Source organism: Bos indicus x Bos taurus, chromosome 11 (assembly GCF_003369695.1).
Source record: "Bos indicus x Bos taurus breed Angus x Brahman F1 hybrid chromosome 11, Bos_hybrid_MaternalHap_v2.0, whole genome shotgun sequence".
Classification (NCBI taxonomy): Eukaryota; Metazoa; Chordata; class Mammalia; order Artiodactyla; family Bovidae; genus Bos; species Bos indicus x Bos taurus.
In genome coordinates, this window is record NC_040086.1 from 5,232,222 (window position 1) to 5,256,047 (window position 23,826).

Consider the following 23,826-nt stretch of genomic DNA (forward strand, 5'->3'; position numbering starts at 1 on the left):
CATTTGGTGTATTCAAGTCATGGCAAAGAGGCCACTCAAACTGAAGCCATACCACTAGTTAGGGAAAAGGAGGCCAGAAGTCAGACGGGTGGCAGGAGTCAGGCTGTGTAGGACCTGACAGGTCATGGTAAACACTTTGAATTTTGGTGCTCGCTGAGTTGAGCAGATTGCATTTCCAAATAGGACCTCAGCAACATCCTCTGCACTCTTCTGCATGGCCACATTGCCCTGCCTCTGTCAGGAAAGGCTGTCTCTCAACCTCTGAATCTCAGCTGGTTTGCTAACTGCTTTGGCCAACAAAATATGGCAGAAGGATGTTGTCCCAGCTCTGGTCTTGTGTGGCAGCTTCTTCTTCCTGCCTCTTAGAGCTCATCACAAAGGGAAAAGTGCACGAACCTCAGGACTGGTAGTCTGTTCAAACCGCATGGAGAGCCCTGGAAGGGGAGAGGTCACCAGGCGCCAGGATGTGAGTGAAGAAGCCACCCTGGAGGGGGGCCTCCAGCCCAGCCCACACTAAACTGCCCCCATTCATGAACCACAGGATCTTGAGCAGAACGGAAAGGTTGTTTTAAGCCACCATGTTTTTTTGGGGGTACTTGATTATGTAGCTTGAAACAGTGAGGTAAGGATGCCATGGGAGGGTTTTGAGCAATCATCTAATTTGACTTCAGTTTTACAAGAATTCCTCTGTCTCTGTGCTGAGAACAGAATAAAGAAGGGAGCATGTTTGTGGAACAGGTGAGGGACCCAAGAGGTCGAGTGCTAAGAAGGGACTCAATCTAGATATATTTCAAAGGACACGTAGATGGGATCTTCTGCTGGATTAGATGTGGGTTGTGATAGAAAGAAGTGAAGGATGGCTTCAGAGGGCAGGCCTGACCCTGGAAGAATGAAGGGGGCTTCTGCTGATGTGCAAGGAAACGACAGGAGGACCAGTGCTCGGGCTAGGGAGATCAGGAATTCTGTTCTAGACAAACAACGACTGTGAGGCTGGACACACACTCAAAGTGGAGACTCTGAGTGGAGATGGAGAGTGAGGTGTCCAGTCAGAAAAGAGGTCAGGGCTGGGAGAAGTCATTTCGGATGTTGCTGGTGTTTTCAATGGTGTTGCTGGACCAGATCACACGGGGAGTGAATGCAGACACAGAAGAGATGCTGGAGGTCTGAGCCCTGAGCACTCCAGCATCTTACATGCATGAAAGAGTTGGAAAAGGAGGATAAAGAGGAAGAGAAGGATGTTCTGGAGGTAGAAGAAGGTATTTCAAGAAGAAATTAGGGACTCCCCTGGTGGTCTGTGGCTCAGATGGTAAAGAATCTCCCTGCAATGCAGGAGACCTGAGTTCGATCCCTGGGTGGGGAAGATCCCCTGGGAAAAGGAATGGCTACCCACTCCACTATTCTTGCCTGGAGAAGTCCATGGAGGAGGAGCCTGGCTGACTACAGTCCATGGGGTCACAAAGAGTCAGACATGACTGAGCAACTAACACTATATCTGATGGCCCAGTGGTTAAAAATCCACCTTGCAATTCAGGGGACGTGGGTTCAATCCCTGGTTGGGGAACTAAGATCCCACATCCCACGGAGCAACTAAGCCCGCATGCTGCAACTATAATGCCTGTGGGCTCTAAAACCCACCACAAAGACCCAGCACAACGAAAAAAAAAAAGGGAAGAAATTACTGTGTCAAAGCTGCTGAAGATCAAGCCAAATGAAGACTGACCATTGATTCTCAATATGACTGTCCTCACTCTTGCTATTACTGATTCCAAAAGGTGCTTTTATCACCGGGTACATTTGCATGTGTGTGAGAGCCTGTGTGCGTACTTTCTCTTCTCTCCCACTCATCTGTTTATCCATCTGGAACTATGTGACCACTGAAACTTTCATAGCTGACAAGACAAGCACCGTGCCTGCCCCCACCTTTTCTTCAAAAAGATCATTGCTATTCTTTAGAATTTTAGATTGGAATTTTACCAAGTTCCTCCCCCTACCAGTGCACTGGAAATCTTTTTACATACTTTTTGCATACAAATTAGGTTGGTGAAAGTTCATATTGCTTATCTAGTCTCCATATGCTATGTGTTTCCAATTATATATTTTATGTCCCTAAGTAGATGGTTTTTTTTGCAGAGGGGGTAGAAGTCTCATGTATTTTAAGTTCTTTTCTAGATATTTATACTGCAGTGACTTTTGTGAATTAAATCCCTTCTTACTGGCTATTTTTTGCCTTAAGAAACCTATCCATTTTTGTATAAAGAACTCTCTTATCATTTCTAATGATTTTACATGTGATGCAGACAGATTTCAACCCTTTTGCTATTGTCACGGGCAAGACAGCTTTGGAATCACAGAGCCAGTGGATAAGACTGTCTGACTTTGTTGATAAAATCACTCCTAGTTTGGAGAATGGGACGTAATGTGTCAGGATTTCAAAGTGTTTCCCAAAGAACTCCGATCCCCAGGTGCTCTGAGAATGACTATAGCCATACATCTCAAACTGTCCCAGAGAGCCCCAATTTCCAATATTTTTTCCCTTTGTTAATCCATGAGTCAGACCATATGTCCTTTGATCTTTGCTTCAAAAAATATTGCCACAGTATTTAGAAACAGGGACAGCCCAGACAAAGTTAGAACATATGGGATGTTTTTCCTCTGAACCCCTAACTTTCCTCTTAGAATTCTTCCTGGTGCTGTGCGTTGGGTGTGTACATGTGCATGCCCATGCGCACACACACACCGACACACACACACCGACACACAGTGGTGTCCTGGAAGAAAAAGATGCCATTCAAATAATACTACATGTGCTGCTTCTGCGCAGCCTGGACTCAGGGTAGCCCAAAAGCCAGCTGGGGGAAGGGTTCAGAGCTGGGGAGCCTGGGTTTGAGCCCCACATCTGACTGTGTGCACTCGGTGGACAGGTTGCTGAACCTCTTGGAATTTCCGTTCTCTGTATGTAGAAAGCGTGTGTAATATTTAACATTGTGGGGCTGTTGTGGGGACTCAGAAAATGACTCTAGAGTGCTCAGCACAGGTAGGAGCTAGGGAGATACGCCTATTCCTTTGATTTACAAGGAGGTTCCATATTATTGCTCAAATCCCTAAGGAAATTCTTTGGTCTCCTACTCTATTCCCCGATGTAGAAGCAAAGTGACCAGAATAAATGAGGATGCAGGAAGCAGTGGGGCTCAGTTTCCTGAATCTCCCTGGTGTGCACTCGTCTGTACAAGTGAACCACCAAAGGCTCATCTCTCCCAGTGACAACCAGCCCGCTTCCACTCAGAGACTGTTGTGCAAGAACCACTTGTCACCTTTCGCTGTCCCCGTTCAACCACCCACCCCTTCCTATTGTGTTTCCAGTCTTCCTCTGGGAGGCCTCCCTGTGCATAGCTTGAAGTCAAATGAAGGGATCTGACCTTTCCCTGGGGACAGACATGTGCCTGACACACAGCTCATCACCCTCCCCTTCCTGGGATCCTATACTTTATGTACGTGGTGTGCCAACATGGGGACAGTTGTGGTCTTGTCTGCTACAGTGATGGCTGCATTACATGGCCCAGCCCATGCCCACGTTTCCACTGCCATGGTTCTTACTGGTATCTTACTGGTTCTGGCTACCTGGCCTTCAGAGCTCCTTACTTGCTATTCTTTAAGCCCGGTCAGCCTCCAACATTGTTTCAAAAGATGGCTTTTTTGGAATGAATAAAGAAGCTGCAGTACATATATACAATGGAATATTACTCAGCCATAAAAAGGAATGAATCTGAGTAGTTGAACTGAGGTAGACAAACCTAGAGCCTGTTATACAGAGTAAAGTAAGTCAGAAAGAGAAAAACAAACATCATCTATTAACACACACATATGGAATCTAGAAAAATGGTACTGATGAGCCTACTTGCCAGGCAGGAGTAGCACACAGAGGATGGGCTTGTGGACACAATGGGGGAAGGAGAAGGTGGGACGAATTGGGAGAATAGCGTGGAAACATACACATTACCATGGGTAAAACAGATACCTAGTGGGAAGCTGCTGTAAAACAGAGGGAGCTTAGCCTGGTGCTCTGTGGTGACCGAGAGGGGTAAGATGCGGGGAGTGGGGAGGGAGGCTCAAGAGAGAGGGGATAAATGTATACATATAGAAACCAACACCACATTGTAAAGCAATTATCCTCCAATTAAAAAACAAACAAAGATGGTCTTTTTGTTCGGCACCGCTCAATGTGGTTTCTTTTCCTTGCAACAAGAGCACGGTCTGATGCAGCCAGATTCCCCAAGAAAAAGAAGAAAAGGAGGCTCAATGCACTCCAAGAGTTCTCTCTTACTGTGGTCAACATCCAGGACTTGGGAGAAAGGTGAAATCCTAAAACACATCACTAAATGGGACAGGACCACCAAGCTGAAGTTAGGCATCACCATGTTGGAGAGGATCTGCGAGTAGGAATGCCTTTTTATCATCAAAAAGGGCAGGAGGATGGAGGGAAGAGGGGTAGCAAAGGGCAAATTGATAGAGCCACCAACACAAGTTCCTGTATGCTTTTAGGAGAACTTGAGACAATTTCTTTGGGGGAGCTGGGGGAAAGGAAATGCTCGACTGGCCCCTTCTTGCTTACTATCCATCATCTCAGCATTGCTCCTCGGCCCTGAGAAAGCCGCCACGGAGTGTTTCACTAGTTATCTGATCGTCATCCTACTTAACGCGCTTCATGGTCTGCCGGCGGATGGTAGTTTAAGCAGAATCTAATTGGTAACATATTGTCGATTGAATTAAGTGCCATATGATAGAGATTTAAATCCTGGTAATTTTTCCAGAAAGAAAAAAAATAACCTGTCAACAGGCTACAGCAGAGGAACAGCAATAAATCAAATTGTCATGTTTATTAGTTATTGCAGGAGTCTGGTTGTCTTGTACTCATTATAATCCCCCATTTTTAGCACCGATAAAAACTATAAAGAGAAATATTTGTGCAAGGTGCTTTTTAATAGGTCTATGTTTGCACACAAATACCTGCTTGTATTTTAATCATGAGAAAAATGAGGCTATTTCACTTTAAAAGGAATTCTGACTGTTTGTAGATGAAGGATAATGTGTTTCATCTTTTATGAAGCAACATTTTAAAACATTGGGATTCAACTCACTAATAATCAAGAAAAGCAAATAAAACCAATGAAGTAGTGCCATTTGCTTATCAGGTTTGCAAAAATTAAAAGAACTGATTAAAATGATGGCACTAAAGGATTTGCAGAACAATCTCTGCAGTTTAATTTGGAATATTTAAAAATGGAAATAAATTAATTTTCCATATATGAGTCTAGTTTAATGAATTAAGAAATGTCAGTACCAAAGAGTACAAAGTAGCCATTTGGAAGAATAAGTTAAATCATACTTAATGATGTATTATGAAGAATCTACATCACTTGTATTTTGACCTCACAGAGTGTTGCTTTCAACATTTCTTCTTACATGATTCAGAAATATAATAGCTATAGAGTTACCAGATGATTCAGCAATCTGACCCCTGGGGATATACCAGGAAAAGATGAAAACTCTGATTTGAAAAGATACATGCACCCCAATATTCATAGCAGCACTATTTACAATAGACAAGACAAGAAAACAATGTAAGTATCCACCAACAGATGAATGGATGAAGATGTGGTACATATATACAATGGAATACTACTCAGCCACAAAAAGAATAAAATAATGTCATTTGCAACAACCTGGATGGATCTAGAAGTTATTATAGTAAATGAAGTAAGTCAGACCAAGAAAGACAAATATCATGATATCACTTAGATGTGGAATCTACAAAAATGATACAAATAAATTTATTCCAAAACAGAATTAGACTCGCAGACATAGAAAACAATTTATCATTACCAAAGGGGAAAGGCGGGAAGGGTCAATTAGGAGTTTGGGATTAACAGATACACACTACTATATATAAAATAGATAAACAAGGACATACTGTATAGCATATTCAAAGTCTATTAATTAATAACAGAAAAGAATCTGAAAAAGTGTATGTGTATACATATGCATATAATACATATGTATATATGGAAAGAGAGAGATACATATATAACTGAATCTTTCTGCTGTATACTTGAAACACTGTAGATCAATTGGACTTTACACAGCATTTACATATGTAGCATTTTACAATTTAATAGCATTTTATATATGCTATTTAATAGCATTTTACATATGTAGCTTGGCTGAAATCTCATAAAACCCTACAAACTAAGTAGAGCAGGTTATTTTACCCCCTTTACAAATAAAGATACCAAAATGTGGAAGAAAAAATGACTTACTGAAGGAGTCCCACGGCTGTCAAAGTCAAAAGGCTGGGTGCAAGCCTAGGGGTTCTTCCCCTGAACCACAGAGCGGAACAGAGGGTCTGGAAATTAGAGACCAGCATCCAGCTCCCGCCACAGCTTTACCTCTCAGCGTGACTTTGAATCTGGTTCTTAATTTCCTGGGACTCAGCTTCCTCACCCACCACATTCCATTACCACTTAGCTCACACTGTAGAGGAGACACAGGGAGCTAGGAGCAGAGTCTGCATGCTTAGACCAGCTCTCAGCTTTCTTCTTCAATAGGCACCATCACACAAGGGATCTGAGCAACGATATGAGCAAAGGTGTGTAACACGGGAGCACACGCTTTCCACATGAGAGGCACTAAGCACAGCCCATTTACCATCACTTGGCTGTCACAGTTACACCTGTCTGCCTTTGGCTGCTGTGCACATGGACATACAGCATGTGTAAGAGCTCCAGAGCTCGTGGAATCACATTCCCTGAATTCAAGCGCTTGTTCCTCTCACCAGGAGGACTTGTGGAGGGCTGCCCCTGCTCCTTCCCCATCTGCTCACGACACCCTGCAGGTAAAGGACCGCGTGTTGGTGTCATTGCTCTGACTTCTTATGTGTCTCCCCAAACACCCAACCACACCACCCCCTTTCCCACTACCGATCTTTTCCTCCTACCATTTCCCTTCACATCTGAAAGCTTAACTGCACAGAACGTGATGCCAACAATAACGATAATGCTGGCCACTAACACTTAGGAGGCCCTTTCAGGGCATCACTCTTCTAAGCGCTTCATAGGTGTTAGTTCATCTAACCCTTATTTAGATGTAGACTATTACTGTAGGGACTACTACTGAACCCAATTTACAGATGCTGGAACCCCAGATGCAGGTGTAGAAACTTGCCCAAAGCCAAAGGAACTGTTCGAGTTGGGATTAGAACCCAGAAGTCTAGCCAATGAGCAATGAATATATTTTCCATTTCCAAATGCAAAAGAAATAAAAATATGCATGACACAACTGAACACAAAGTTTGGGTAATGCCCACAGCAAGGGAACAGCAGTACAGAAACAAAAACTAAAACCTTAGAATACTGAGTCTTTCTGCTACCATTACTCTAAAAACCTCACTCTCATGAGACAGGAAAGCTTGAAAGCCCTACGCAAGGGAGGGTGCTCTTCTTCAGTTTTGCACCCACAGCCCGATGCTTTGGGCAGAAAGCATAATTTTCTTAACTGAGGGTTCAGTGTGTACACTCAAGACTCAAAGAATGAGCAGGCTACTATCTGTTGATGTGGGTGTGAGTTAACATCTCGTTAGTTCAGTCGCTCAGTCGTGTCCGACTCTTTGCGACCCCATGAATCGCAGCACGCCAGGCCTCCCTGTCCATCACCAACTCCCGGAGTTCACTCAGACTCATGTCCATCGAGTCAGTGATGCCATCCAGCCATCTCATCCTATGTCGTCCCCTTCTCCTCCTGCCCCCAATCCCTCCCAGAATCGGAGTCTTTTCCAATGAGGCTAGATGTTAACTCCTCCTCTGAAGGAGTTAACATCTAGCCTTTAGCTAATTCTTGCTGCAATATCAGGCCCCAGACTACTTGAGCAATTCCCATCCCCTGGGATTTTCACCTCTTTGAATAAAAGGGATTATAAAATACATATCCAAACATGATTTCACTTTTATATTTGTAAGACCTGAATAGCAAGGAGTTCACATATAGGGAAGAAAATCCTTTATCACATGATAAACTCTCTAGTTTCAAAAATATGGTCGCTATTGCTCTTTTGTATTATGTATGAGTCTTTACGTGTCACATGTGTGTATGCCTGTCTGTAAACATACTGCTGCGTGTACATGTGCATGACGGGTGTACTCACATGCACACACACATACGATTCCATTATCACTTAGCTCACACTGCAGAGGTGACACGGGGAGCTAGAAGCAGAGTCTGGACAGACTCCATTGTGCACACTTAGACCAGCGCTTAGCTGTGATGATGTGCTGTGCAAGAAATAAATACTGCTGTTGGCCCCTGCCCAGGAGGCGGCCTGAGCCATTTCTTCAGGACCGGTGGTGGCCTCAGCGTGAGCCCTGCACACTTGATCCCTCCTGGGCCCAGGTGTCTGAGACCGCTCACGGGCTCTCTATCTGAGGCGTAGCCAATGGTCTACGTGGGGTTCAGACACACTCCTCCCGATGCCCACAGGCCCAGCCAGCATCTCAAAGGTGGGTGCACACACTCACACCCAGGCTGTGCGTTCTCTACAAGCTCCCCCCGTGTGAGTTCTGTGACCTTTCTGGACTACATTCCACATCTGCTTCCCCAGTCGGTGTGGCCACTCACCGAGGCTGGGTTCTGTCTATGGGGCAGATTGAGAGTCCCCACTACCAGGCCCTGATGAGTTTGGGCCAGGCTCCTCTGAGTCACACCCTGAAGGCTGCAATGGGAGGGTCACTCCTTTTCCATCCAAGGTGGCCCAGAGAGTCAGACCTCTTTGGCTTGATCTTACCTCTCAACACACACGCTCTTTTTCTTTTTCTCCCAAATTAAGTTGTTCAACGTCTTCCTTCTGAGGCTGAGGGTGCAGCTCCCTTCTCCCTGGCAAGCTTTCTGAATGGCACTTTCCGTATAAACAGGAAGAGTGCATGTGGTCACCACTGAAGTGTGCAGGTGTTGATAGAGGATGTGAAAGTGTGGAGGCGAGTGACTAAACCAGCCAATGGCGTTTCCCCACCAGGCATGCAGCCAGCCTCCTCTCACCCACAGCAGAGCAAGGGCGACCAGAAGGCTGGAACCAGCAGCCCGGGCCCCCTTCTGGGGGGCCATTTGACACACAGCAGAAGAACATGGTCAGGGAGGCCAAGGGAGAAGTTCTCAGTTGCTCTGCTCCCCTCCCTAACTCTAAATAAACCCTTTAAAAGAATCCCAGGAACAGCTTTGAATCCCTTAAATATAATATATTCTTATCAGGTATGCTGACTTAGATGGGCTACTTAACAGAAAGTCTGCTGGTTTCCCTAAACTTCCTGGGCATCCAAGAGACCACACCAAAAGCTGTATCCTGCCTCTGGACTGGAATAAGCCTTCTAGAACTTTCTAGGGCCCAGATGCACTGGCAGAGGAGAAAGAACCCTGGATGAGGAATCAGACACCCCGAGGCTGTGTGCGTGGAGGGCTTGTGCCTCCTCACCTCCCCCAGGAGGGCTCCCTGCTCTGTGCCCTTGCCTCTCTCCCTGCCCCCGCCCCATCTCTAAAGTCACTTTCACTAACGTCACCAGGAAGCTTAGGCAATGGATGCTTTTTCAGTTCCTGTCCCTATTTGTTCCCCAGGAGTGTTGACACTCGCGAGCACTTCTTTACTTCTGGAACTTTCCCTTTGCCCCATGACTCCCAACTCCTGGCTGTGGTTGGTCATTTCTGTCACTGTCAGGCTTCCGTTCCTCTGCCATCACCTTAAATTCTGTCCTTCCCGGGCTCCACCCTCAGTGCACAGGTTCGCGTTCCCTGAGCAGCCTCTTCTGCAATCTAGATACTGCTTTCCAAAGCCGACGTCCACCTAGTCCCATCTCTGCTGCTCCCCCAGGGCATCTCCCAGGCATCAGATTTAACCGTTTGAATGAAATCCTGGTTTGTAACCCACACCTGCGTCACTTTCCGTGTGGCTTGTGAAACCCTTCCTGTCATCTTCCCAACTTGCTCCTTGATTCCTCTCCTGAGCTTGCCTCCATCTGGTCTGACCTTGGCTAATATGGCTTTTTCAGGCTAGACTCTCACTTTCCTTATCCAAACAGGGCCCTCCATCCATATCCTCAGGATGGGTGAACTTCTGGACACACCTAGATACTGCCCTACTCACCCCCATGCCCATCCCAGTATTGGCCACACCAGTTCAGTTCAGTCACTCAGTCGTGTCCGACTCTTTGTGACCCAATGGAATGCAGCACGTTAGTCTTCCCTGTCCATCGCCAACTTCCGGAGTTCGCTCAAACTCACTCATTGAGTCGCTGATGCCATTCAACCATCTCATCCTCTGTTGTCCCCTTCTCCTGCCCTCAATCTTTCCCACCATCAGGGTCTTTTCAAATGAGTCAGTTCTTTGCATCAGGTGGCCAAAGTATTGGAGCTTCAGCTTCAGGATCAGGCCTTCTAATGAATATTCAGGATTGATTTCCTTTAGGATTGACTGGTTCTCCTTGTAGTCCAAGGGACTCTTAAGAGTCTTCTCCAACACCACCGTTCAAAAGCATCAATTCTTCCATGCTTAGCTTTCTTTACAGTCCAACTCTCACATCCATACATGACTACTGGAAAAACCTTAGCTTTGACTAGACAGACCTTTTTTGGCAAAGTAATGTCTCTTCTTTTTAATATGCTATCTAGGTTTGTCATAGTTCTTCTCCCAAGGAGCAAATGTCTTGATTTCATGGCTGCAGTCACAATCAGCAGTGATTTTGGAGCTCAAAAAAATAAAACCTGTCACTGTTTCCATTGTTTCTCCATCTATCTGCCATGAAGTGATGGGACCAGATGCCATGATTTTAGTTTTTTGAGTTTAGTTGAGTTTTAAGCCAGCTTTTTCACTCTCCTCTTTCACTTTCATCAAGAGGCTCTTTAGTTCTTCTTCACTTTCTGCCATAAGGGTGGTGTCATCTGCATATCTGAGGTTATTAATATTTCTCCCAGCAATCTTGATTCCAGCTTGTGCTTCATCCAGCCCACCATTTCTCATGATGTACTCTGCATAGAAGTTAAATAAGCAGGGTGACAATATATAGCCTTGATGTACTCCTTTCCCAATTTGGAATCATTTGAATGCAGAGTTCCAAAGAATAGCAAGGAGAGATAAGAAAGCCTTCCTCAGTGATCAATGCAAAGAAATAGAGGAAAACAACAGAATGGGAAAGACTAGAGATCTCCTCAGAAAATTAGGGACACCAAGGAAACATTTCATGCAAAGATGAGCACAATAAAGGACAGAAATGGTATGGACCTAACAGAAGCAGAAGATATTAAAAAGCAGTGGCAAGAATACATAGAAGAACTATACAGAAAAGATCTTCATGACCCAGATAATTAGAATGATGTGATCACTCACCTAGAGCCAGACATCCTGGAGTGCAAAGTCAAGTAGGCCTTAGGAAGCATCACTGCAAACAAAGCTAGTGGAAGTGATGGAATTCCAGTTGAGCTATTTCAATCCTGAAAGATGATGCTATGAAAGTGCTGCACTCAATATGCCAGCAAATCTGGAAAACTCAGCAGTGGCCACAGGACTGGAAAATGTGAGTTTTCATTCCAATCCCAAAGAAAGGCAATGCCAAAGAATGCTCAAACTACCACACAATTGCACTCATCTCACATGCTAGTAATGTAATGCTCAAAATTCTCCAAGCCAGGCTTCAGGAATATGTGAACCATGAACTTCCAGATGTTCAAGCTGGATTTAGAAAAGGCAGAGGAATCAGAGATCAAATTGCCAAAATCCACTGGATCATTGAAAAAGCAAGAGAGTTCCAGAAAAACATCTATTTCTGCTTTATTGACTACAGTAAAGCCTTTGTCTGTGTGGATCACAACAAACTGGAAAATTCTTCAAGAGATGGGAATACCAGACCTCCTGACCTGCCTCCTGAGAAACCTCTATGCAGGTCAAGAACCAACAGTTAGAACTGGACATGGAACAACAGACTGGTTCCAAATTGGCCATACCAAGTCCCCAACAAAGGGAAAAATTATTTTTTCTTATTTCTAAGCCAGAACTGGGCTGCCCTTCTGCCTTCTCTTTTCCACAGACTCTCCATCAATCTCCAATTATCAAGATCTCTCAACTCTACCCACTAAACCACACCTCAAATTCTCTCTCTTTTCCTTTCCCACAGCCACGCCCTTCCTCCAGACCTTGACATCACAGGGGCACGTGCACCCCAGGTATGGAAGCAATCCACTGAGGCGTGGAAGGAGAAGGCTGGAATACCTACTCATGCTTACTTGTTTGTTTGGGTTTATGAGCTGAAGACTCATAAACATTTACCATTTGTGTTACAGCATAACATTTCCCGTTAACTATTTGGATGGGTCCCACCCAGTGGCACTGAGCAGGTGCAATACTGTGCAACCACCACCACCATCTGACCCAATATTGATTTTTATGGCATTCTTTTAGTGTCTGCTTCCCATGGATGTTTTAATGTACACGACGCATGAATACCATCATGCTATGATCACTTGTGAATAATCACATATCTCCTGGAATATGTTGTGGAGATTTTTTTACTGGAGAAGGTTGCATGATCAGACATGTGGACATGCCTGGCTGCCTGGACTTCTATCCTAGGAAACAGGCTCCAGAGCGTTTTCCCAACTGCCTCCACACTTGCTTTGTCAGAGACAGCAAAAATGGTGATGTTATGCCTCCTCACCCCACTCCCAGTCTTCACACCCTTCGATGGCTTGCCATCACCTCCAGGAAAACCCCTACGTCCCATCACCGAGCAGCCAAGGCACTTGATGCAACAGGCTCTGCCCTTTCCAGCCATGTCTCTGCCACTCCCGTGACCCGCTCCCCACTTCACTCGCCAAGACCGAGCCCCACAGGTGGTTTGCTAAACACCCGGGCCGCGCTAGGCCACTCTGGCTTCTCCCATTCTTCGGAAGAATGCCTTCATTCCCATTTGCTCTCTGGCAAGTCCCCATGAATGCTAAAAGCCCTTCCGCATTACTCCTATCTGAAGGAGAATCCTTTATACCTGAGAGCCACCACCATAGCATTTGCCTCCGTGTTCGATGGCATTTACTATGGGCGATTTGGTAGTTAAGGGAAGGGGATCTTATCTGATGTCAGCAAGACCTGGGATTGAATTCCACCTCTGCCACTTACTGGCTGTGGTACCTTGGGTGTGCAACTTAATTTCAGCTTCCTCATCCACACAACACCCCCGTCACAGAGCTATGGTATAAACTTGACAACATTGTGCCTGAACAGGATGTAACAGTCATTCGGGTCTATGGGGTCGCACAGTCAGACACGACTGAAGCGACTTAGCAGCAGCAGTGGAGATTATTGTTATGGCTATTTTGTTTACCTTACTATTCAGAAAACTCTTTATAAAATGCATCAATTTCATAGCAAGGAGAGCTACTCCTGATAAGGCAGAATGCCTTCATTAAAAAAAAAAAAAAAAAAAGGTAATTCTTTAGTGTACACTTGTAACAGGAGGTCAGAGAATGCATTTTCTGCCAGGGGCTGAGGGTGGGCCTGGGGGAACATCCCCAGCTTCAGATCTCTGCCGCTGCCCGGACCACTCACCTCCCACCACTCGCCCAGCAACAACCCAGCACCAGCAGGTTGCTGAACACTCTGGGCTGCATCCTGTCACCATGCTTTTGTATGAATGAGTTCCTTGCTGTGCCCACCCTGGCAGGGGAACTCAGGGAAGCCTGCTCCTCTCAGCCAGGACCCTTGTGTTCCCCCCACACAGAAATCCCTGTTCTGGGACTAGGATGTGAGCAGCAACAAATCCTAACTACTCTATATGACACAGACCAACAGGGACCAACTGTGCGGCACAAGGAACTATATTCGATGTCTTGTAATAAACTACAATGGAAAAAATATGAAAAAGAATATATATTTATGCAAACTGAATCACTTTGCTGTATACATCATAAATTAACTACAAATAAAAACAAAACTAAAAATCTAATAACAAACAATAACAATTATTATTTTTTGAACAGCAGAAAAAAGAAGGCTATGGAGGCAGGGCTTGTCACAGACGCCTTCATTTACATTTATTTCCATCCTCTGGTAAAGTATCTGGCATGATGTTTCTGTTCAGTTTTTGTTTTTTTTTTTAACTTTTATTTTATATTGGAGTATCAGTACAGTTCAGTGGCTCAGTTGTGTCCGGCTCTTTGCAACCCCATGGACTGCAGCACGTTAGGCTTCCCCGTCCATCACCAAATCCCAGAGCTTGCCTAAACTCACGTCCATCGAGTCGGTGATGCCATTCAACAATCTCATCCTCTGTCATCCCCTTTTCCTCCTGCCTTCAATCTTTCCCAGCATCAAAGTCTTTCCCAATGAGTCGGTTCTTCGCATCAGGTGGTCAAAGTATCGGAGCTTCAGCTTCAGCATCAGTCCTTCCAATGAATATTAAGGACTGATTTCTTTTAGGATTGACTTTTAGCATCCCATGGCAGTCCAAGGGACTCTCAAGAGTCTTCTCCAACACTATAGTTCAAAAGCATCAATTCTTCTTCAACTTTCTTTATGGTCTAACTCTCACATCCATATGTAACTATTGGTAAAACCATAGCTTTGACTAGACGGACCTTTGTTGGCAAAGTAATGTCTCTGCTTTTGAATATGCTGTCTAGGTTGGTCATAGCTTTTCTCCCAGGGAGCAAGCATCTTTTAATTTCATGGCTGTAGTCACAATCTGCAGTGATTTTGGAGCTCAAAAAAAATAAAGTCTGTCACTGTTTCTATTATTTCCCTATCTATCTGCCATGGAGTGATGGGACCGGATGCCATGATCTTTGTTTTTTGAGTGTTGAGTTTTAAGCCAGCTTTTTCACTCTTCTCTTTCACTTTCATCAAGAGGCTCTTCAGTTCCTCTTCGCTTTCTGCCATAAGGGTGGTGTCATCTGCATATCTGAGGTTATTGATATTTCTCCCAGCAATCATGATTCCAGCTTGTGCTTCATCCAGCCCGCCATTTCACATGATGTACTCTGCATATAAGTTAAATAAGCAGGGTGACAATATACAGCCTGATGTACTCCTTTCATGATTTGGAACCAGTCTGTTGTTCCATGTCCAGTTCTAACTGTTGGTTCTTGACCTGCAGAGAGGTTTCTCAGGAGGCAGGTCAGGAGGTCTGGTATTCCCATCTCTTGAAGAATTTTCCAGTTTGTTGTGATCCATACAGTCAAAGGCTTTAGTGTAGTCAATGAAGCAGAAGTAGTTTTTTTTTGTTTTTTTGTTTTTTTTGAACTCTCTTGCTTTTTTGATGATCCAACGGATGTTGCCAATTTGATTTCTGATTTCTCTGCCTTTTCTAAATCCAGCTTGAACATCTGGAAGCTCAGGTTCATATACTGTCAAAGCCTAGCTTGGAGAATTTTGAGCATTACTTTGTTAGTGTGTGAGACAAGTGCAACTGTGCAATAGTTTGAACATTCTTTGGCATTGCCTTTCTTTGGGATTGGAATGAAAACTGACTTTTCCAGTCCTGTGGCCACTGCTGTTTTCCAGATTGCTGGCATATTGAGTGCAGCACTTTCACAGCATCATCTTTTAGGATTTGAAATAGCTCAACTGAATTCCATCACCTCCACTAGCTTTGTTCACAGTGATGCTTCCTAAGGCCCACTTGACTTTGCACTCTAGGATTTCTGGCTCTAGGTGAATGATGACACCATCATGATTATCTGGGTCATGAAGATCTTTTTTGTATAGTTCTTCTATGTATTCTTGCCACCTCTTTTTAATATCTTCTGCTTCTGTTAGGTCCATACCATTTCTGTCCTTTTTAGAGCCCATCTTTGCATGAAATGTTCCCTTGCTGTCTCTAATTTTCTTTAAGAGATCTCTAGTCTTTCCCATTCTGTTGTTTTCCTCCATTTGTTTGCACTGATCACTGAGGAAGGCTTTCTTATCTCTTCTTGATATTCTTTGGAACTCTACATTCAGATGGGTATATCTTTCCTTTTCTCACTTGCCTATTGCTTCTCTTCTTTTCTCAGCTATTTATAAGGCCTCCTCAGACAACCATTTTGCCTTTTTGCATTTCTTTTTCTTGGGGATGGTCTTGATCACTGCCTCCTGTACAATGTCACAAACCTCCATCCATAGTTCTTTAGGCACTCGGTCTGTCAGATCTAATCCCTTGAATCTATTTCTCACTTCCACTATATAATCATAAGGGATTTGATTTAGGTCATATGTGAATGGTCTAGTGGTTTTCCCTACTTTCTTCAATTTAAGTTTGAATTTGGCAATAAAGAATTCATGATCTGAGCCACAGTCAGCTCCCAGTCTTGTTTTTGCTGACCGTATAGAGCTTTTCCATCTTCAGCTGCAAAGAATATAATCAGTCTGATTTTGGTATTGACCATCTGGGGCTGTCCGTGTGTAGAGTCTTCTCTTGTGTTGTTGGAATGTAGTTGATTAGCAAAGTTGCACTGGTTTCACACGTATAGCAGTGTGATTCAATTATACATATTCATTACTGTTTAGTTGTTAAGTCATGTTCGACTCTTCGCGACCCTGTGGACTGTAGCCCACCAGGCTCCTCTGTCCATGGGATTTCCCAGGCAAAAATACTGGAGTGGGTTGCCACTTCTTTCTCCAGGGGATCTTCCCAGATCAGGGATCGAACCTGTGTCTTCTGTGTCTCACGTATTGGCAGGCTGTTCTTTATCACTGAGCCACCTGGGAAGCCCCATTTATATATATACATGTATCTATTCTTTATCAGATTCTTGGGATTGACATGTATACACCGCTATATTTAAAAGATAACCAACAAGGACTCACTGTATAGCACAAGTAGCTCTGCTCAATATTATGTAACAATCTAAATGGGGAAAGAATTTGAATTTGGAAAACCTATTCCTTACCTTCTCAACCAATACGCACTGTTCTCCTTCCATGTATCTTGCCCAGCCCAAACCAGCATGATGTGTAGGAAAAGTACTTCCTCTGCCACAATACCCAGCACACTTCATTACAATCAGTGGTTGTTGAAGAAGTCCATGAGGTTATTACCCTGCAGTTGTGTGAAGCCAATTATGGGCCCAAGTCCAGGTGCGGGCTAGCCTTGCCACACTGTGTAACCTGGAGCAAGGTATCATATCTCGGAGCTGCAGCTCCCACGTCTGTAAAATGGGAAGCACAAGACATGTCTTCCCATAGGAACAGGGTCGTGGCCAAAGCAGGTTGTAAACTGCAGAGCCCATTGTGAAAGTGATGCGGCCAGGTGTGCTTGGAGCTGGAAGCAGGAAGGGAGGATACAGGAAGGAAGATGACAGAAGAGAAGGGAAAATGCTCTGCCCCCAGTAGGACATCAGCTGGGTGCCTGACTCCAAACATGCTGCTTCTCTAGCAGGAGAAGTCAGGGCTTCACCTCTGTCCCAGGAAGGGCTGTGTTTGAGCCAGTTCCCTGTGTATTTGGCAAAGTTCTCGGCCCTCCCTGGAGGGCCTCACGCCTCATGATAGGGAACAAGAGTACAGGAAACACAACTGGTCTTGTCTGCCGGACCAGGAGACAAGCCCCAAGGGGCTGCATGGGGGAACCACTCCGTGAGGCTGGGGTGGGGAGACACGTCTGGGAATCCTGCAGTTCTTTGCTGGGCAAGCAGAACAGCACAGGCGGTAAATGGGTGAGTACAGGCTGGTTAGTGCCGACTGAGTCTTCATCATCGTCCCCGACCACAGTGGGTGTGGGCAGCCTCGCCTGCCTGGTGCCAGTCTAGGTATGGAGACCGGGTACTAAGGGAGGGGCCCATAGGATCCTTACTCAGGAAGACTGTGCACAGTCATGAACGCGCATCTGAGAAAGTGCCCATCTCCACACCACCCTGAGTGCCCTCACGAGGCCTCCTGCACACAGCAGGTGCTATGAAATTAAAGAACAGTCTTATGGACTCTGTGGGAGAGGGAGAGGGTGGGAAGATTTGGGAGAATGACATTGAAACATGTAAAATATCATGTAAGAAACGAGTTGCCAGTCCAGGTTCGATGCACGATACTGGATGCTTGGGGCTAGTGCACTGGGACGACCCAGAGGGATGGTATGGGGAGGGACGAGGGAGGAGGGTTCAGGATGGGGAACACATGTATACCTGTGGCGGATTCATTTTGATATTTGGCAAAACTAATACAATTATGTAAAGTTTAAAAATAAAATAAAAAAAAAAAAAAAGAAATTAGGTTGACCAAATAAAAGGATCTAATCTAATCAATATCTCTTTGTGTATGTTTATATTTATTGTGGGGTTTCCCAGGTAGCACAAGTGGTAAAGAACCTGCCTGCTAATGCAGAAGACATGAGACTCAGGTTTGATTCCTAGGTCAGGAAGATCCCCTGGAGGAGGGCATGGCAACCCACTCCAGTATTCTTGCCTGGAGAATCCCATGGACAGAGGAGCCTGGCGGGCTACAGACCACAGGGTCACAGAGTTGGACACGACTGAGGCAACTTAGCACGCATGCATATCTACTGTGTGTCCTGTGTGATAATTAAAAACAACTGACATTTATTGCATTTGTGCTTACAGTGCCCCAAGAAGCACTCTGCATGCATTCATTCACTTAATCCTCCAAAAGCCCTGTGAAATAGATACGATTCTTAACCTCATTTTACCAATGTGGAAAATAAAGTACAGAAGTGTAAGAAACTGTCCAAGGTCACACAAATAATCAATGATCGATATAGAGTTCAAACACAAGTATTACTGTTTCAGAGCACATACAGTTTCTACACACACACACACATGTACGCACACACTTTATTCACATACTTTTGTACATATGTGTAAAATCAAGCCTACATACTGTATTCATATGTAAATCTAAATGCATAATGTTTATTCCTGGCATGACTGTCCCACGTGAAATTTTCATTAGATTTCTCAGCCTTCCTGACCAACCCCAAATGTACACATGTATACAAAATCATTTTACTGGTAGTAGTAAATTTCAGTAGCACATATATCAAACTGAGGGAGAAGAGGGATGCAGCCAACTTAGTGGAACAACTTATCTGTATTAGAACCAAAGGTTTCTAGATTAAACAACAGAAGGACACAATCCAAAGGCAGAAGGAACAAGTCTCACACACGGGTTTAGAAAGTGATGGCAAACGGGTAACAAACACATCAGGGGGAGGGAGGTAAAGCATCCCATCACACAGAAGAAAAATTGCCATGGAGCCACTCAGTAATTCATGACTGGAACATGAAGCAGGCGCTGCGGCAGGGATAAAATAGGAAACAAATAGGGTAGACAGGGATGGAACATAATTACAGAGCCACTCAATCGGCTGGCACCGTTTACCGGAGAATAAGTTGCCTCCATGAGAATTTGCATACAAATGAGATGCTGAAAGCACAGGAACGGGACAGTGATAAGACCTCATACATGTTATTAAAGCATGTCAGTAGGGGAAAAATCATTCAATTGATACCGTGTAGGTTTAACGACATAACATGACCAAAATAAAATTTAAATGGTATCCTTGGCTTCAAAACAGGTATGTGGCTTTCAGTTCAGAATGCTAACGGATATTTTGTGTGTGTCTATCTCATTCATTTTCTTTTTTCTCTTTTTAAAAATTTTTATTTATTTTTAAATTTGAAACATAGCTGATTTATTATGTTGTGTTAGTTTTAAGTGTGCAGCACAGTGATTCAGTTATACACATATACACGTACATATTTACGTATACGGGCTTCCCTGGTGGCTCAGGTTGTAAGGAGTCTACCTGCAGTGCGGGAGACCTGGGTTTGATTCCTGGGTCAGGAAGATCCCCTGGAGAAGGAAATAGCAACCCACTGTAGTATACTTGCCTGGAAAATTCCATGGACAGAGGAGCCTGGCGGGGCTACAGCCCATGGGGTCACAAAGAATCAGACACGACTTAGCGACTTCATTTTCACTTTCACTTTATGTATGTATATTCTTGGCTTCATGTATTTGAAGTATTATTTTAGGAACAAATATTTTAAAATAAATATTGAAGTATCAATTATCCCACTGGTTAAATGTAATCATTGCTTTAATTTTTAATTTTCATGAACACTTCTGTATTCTCTTGTTCTATGCTGCATCTAACTCCTAAACAAGACTTTTAAAGAGTAATTTCTGCCAATCTTTCATTGCTAATGTTGACATAATCTTCCTTTATATGTAAGACAATAATGTTGTTTAACGTTGCTCAGTCATCTCCAACTCTTTGTGACCCCATGGACTATACAGTCCTTGGAATTCTCCAGGCCAGAATAGTGGAGTGGGTTGCCTTTCCCTTCTCCAGGGGATCTTCCCAACCCAGGAATCAAACCGGGGTCTCTTGCATTGCAGGCAGATTCTTTACCAGCTGAGCTACCAGGGAAGTCCTGAAACTGAATCACTGTACTGAACACCTGAAACGAACACAACATTGTAAATCAACTATACTACAATAAAAAATTATATTTAGAAAAAGGCACACCTGCCACAAAGCATGCGCGTCACATAACAAAGATGTAGATGCAAGGCCTGGTCTGGTCCCTGCTCATCCTCCTTAACTCCCAGCCAGGTGCTTGCTATGTGAGTTGCTCCTTGGGCCCCCCACCTGGACTTACCTGTCCCAGGACAGGCAGTGAAGACCTTTCTGCAGGTGGCTGCCGAATCAGATGCTCAGGTGGCAGACACTTCTTCCCATGCTCAGCGGTCTGGGGCACAGCGGACAAAGATCGATGTCGCTTATCGTGTTCTCTCTCTGGTCTCAGGGACTGCAGACCACGTGGTCACACACAGTCTGCTTAAGCAGTTCTCCGAGAAGTACCAGGAAAAGCTGCTCAAGGCTCGAGGTGGACCAAACTGAAGTTTTCGGCTTCCCTAAGCTCCTTATACAACATCCTGAGCTCCTTAAGGGCTCAGAGGTCCTCCAGCCCAGGAGTGCTTGTTGCTTGGTTGGGAAACTCTGTTCTAAGGTACAGAAGCTAAGAGAGGGTTATTATTTCCATACCGGGTAGGCCCTTGGCTGATACCTGTGTTACTGCATCCCTGCATTTGGGGTTTTTAGTTACCAAATTGATTGTCTTAAAATTTTGCCTTTTCTCTATTTGATACTATGTTTCAGGGCACATTAATGTTCCTGCTTGTTTTAATTTTGTTAGTAATTATGCTTTATATCAATTAATGAAATTATTCAATTTCTCATTATAATTACAATTTTACATTGAACTTGACTTTGTATGAATATAAATACTGCCCCCCACCTCGTTTATGTTTTGCATATTCCTGAGAGTCTTTATTTATTCTTTTATATTCTTTGTCACTTTGATTTACATATTAAGAGCCTAGAAGCTTAGTTAGAGTTTATGTTTCAGCTGGTATTTGCTCTTTAGAAAAGGAGTTTTCCCTATTTATTTTTATTGTCTTAATTCAATTGCCTTTTCTTCTGTTATTTTTCAGGGTTCTTCTTTTTTATATTTCTATGTAAATTATGTATTCCTCTCTTTGAAAGGTAGAGATCCTGTTGTAATTCCATTGCTTTTTATTCTCTAAACCTTGTCATTTTGAAACTGGTAAAAACACAAGCAATATTTACTGTTTTAATTTTAGTAAACTGATATAACGTCTCACAGAGCAGCCTATTAAATAGAGCTACTAATGGCACAATAATTTCAGTAATTCTAGTGGGAGCTGGTGGTAACTGAGTGTGTACCATGTACTAGAAACCTGGGCCAAGGGCTTCTAAGATGGGATACAGGGATGGAGTTCCCAAGGCTGAGTGCCCGGCCAAGGCCAAGGGCTACCAGAGTTGAAGGTGGATGCTGAATCCAGGCTGTGTGATCCCAGAGGCTAACCCCAAATCCAAAGGGATGCCCTCAGATACCACCTAAGGGACAGACAGTTCCTTCTCCCTGAGTGGCCTCTGCAGTTCCTCCAAGGATGCTCAGAAGGTCCTCTTAGCCAAAGATCACTGGGGAGAAAGGATCATGGGGATTCACTTTGAGTGAATCCATTTCACGTGGAGAACAAAACTTGATACTCAATAGAGAAACAAGAAGTCTGATTGCAACTTAATCTTTGAAAATCAAGTGAGGAATTAAGAAAGTAAGTTTATCTTACCTTTATGAAAGTGTTGGTTATCACTGTAATTACATGCTCATTCTTAAAGGCAAACAAGAGTGCCTTAAAGTGAATATTCTTTGGTTGGCTTTTGGGTGCAATATTTCTGGAGAAAGAGTCGGATGGCACATAAGGACTTCCTTCACTTCACACGGTTTTATGACAAAAGCATGAAGAAAGTGTCTCTTGTATTTAAATTAAAAAAGAAGCAGCAACAGCAAAGGATTTATATATTTGCCTAATGTCTGTCTTAATCCTTGACATTAAAAATCACTCTCTCTTGAAATGCCTAAGTGTGGATTTTCTCTTCAATTTTTAACTAGAGGAATTCTGCTGAACTGCATTAGATAATAGTTTTACATGTAATTCAAAGAGCTCTCCAACACCACTTTTATCCGCTTCATGAAATCCCACCCTCTCTAGCAAAATGGATGGACTTGCATCGCCTGTTCACTGCATTGCTCTGTCCTGTTCTGCTTAACGTCTGACCAGTGAGGAGGGACACACTGCACCAGTCTTGGTCCCTGCAGGAAACAGATGGCCTCCTCATTCAGATGGTATAATGGAGGACAGTTTAATACAGAAAACTTTAAAAATGTTGTTGGGCAGGGCTAGGGGAAACCAGTAGAGGATGCTGCAGGATATCTGGGTTAGCAATGTCAGGAAGCCATTACTAGTCACCCTAATTCCTCAAACCATCTCCCGTGACCCAAGGAGCATAGCTGATGCTGCAGGGCAGGGATTCTTTGCAGGAGCTGTTGTTTAGACAGAAGGACACAAGCCATTTGCAGTGACCCAGCTGACAGGGAGTGTAATTACCCTGATATCTCTCTTGTACTATCTTCTGCTCTCCTACCAGTGACAGCCATTGGCCAAACCCAATGGAATCCAAAGAACAAGGGAGGGATTCCCTGGCAGTTCAATTCCCAGCCAATGCAGGGAAGGTTCAATCCCTGGTCTGAGAGGATTCCACATTCCCCAGGACAACTAAGCCTGCACTCTAGAGCCTGTGATCCACAAGAGAAGCCACCACGATGAGAAGCCTGTGTACCATGACTAGAAAGTAGCCACTGCTCACTGCAACTAAACAGAGCCAACACGTAGCAAGGAAGACCCAGCACAGCCAAAAACAAACAAAAAAATTAACAAAAATACAAGTTAAAAAAGCAAGGAAGCCCACTGACTACATTTATAAAGTTCAGACTCTCAGATCACAGTGTGGGAAAGGAGAAATTGAACATGAAAGTGAACGTCATTCAGTTGTGTCTGACTCATTGAGACCCCATGGACTATAGGCTCCTCTGTCAATGGGATTCTCCAGGCAAGAATACTGGAGTGGGTTGCCATTCCCTTCTCCAGGGGATCTGCATGGCAGGTGGATTATTTACCATAGGAGGCCAAAAAAAATATCCATCATTCTGATATATTTTGCTCCCCCACAGACTGTAGCTCACCATGGGCTACAGAAACTATCACAAATATTTTCTGGCATTTTGAGGCCAAGAGGCCATATCTAAGTTTTCAAGCCTTAACTTAATCACCAGTTTCATAATCTCACTTGATTTATAAGGTTTAATGAGCAAATGGAAGTTTTAGAAAGGAATTAAGAGGGAAATCACTCCATATTGTATCATATTTTGAATGACTTAAGAAAAATTTGA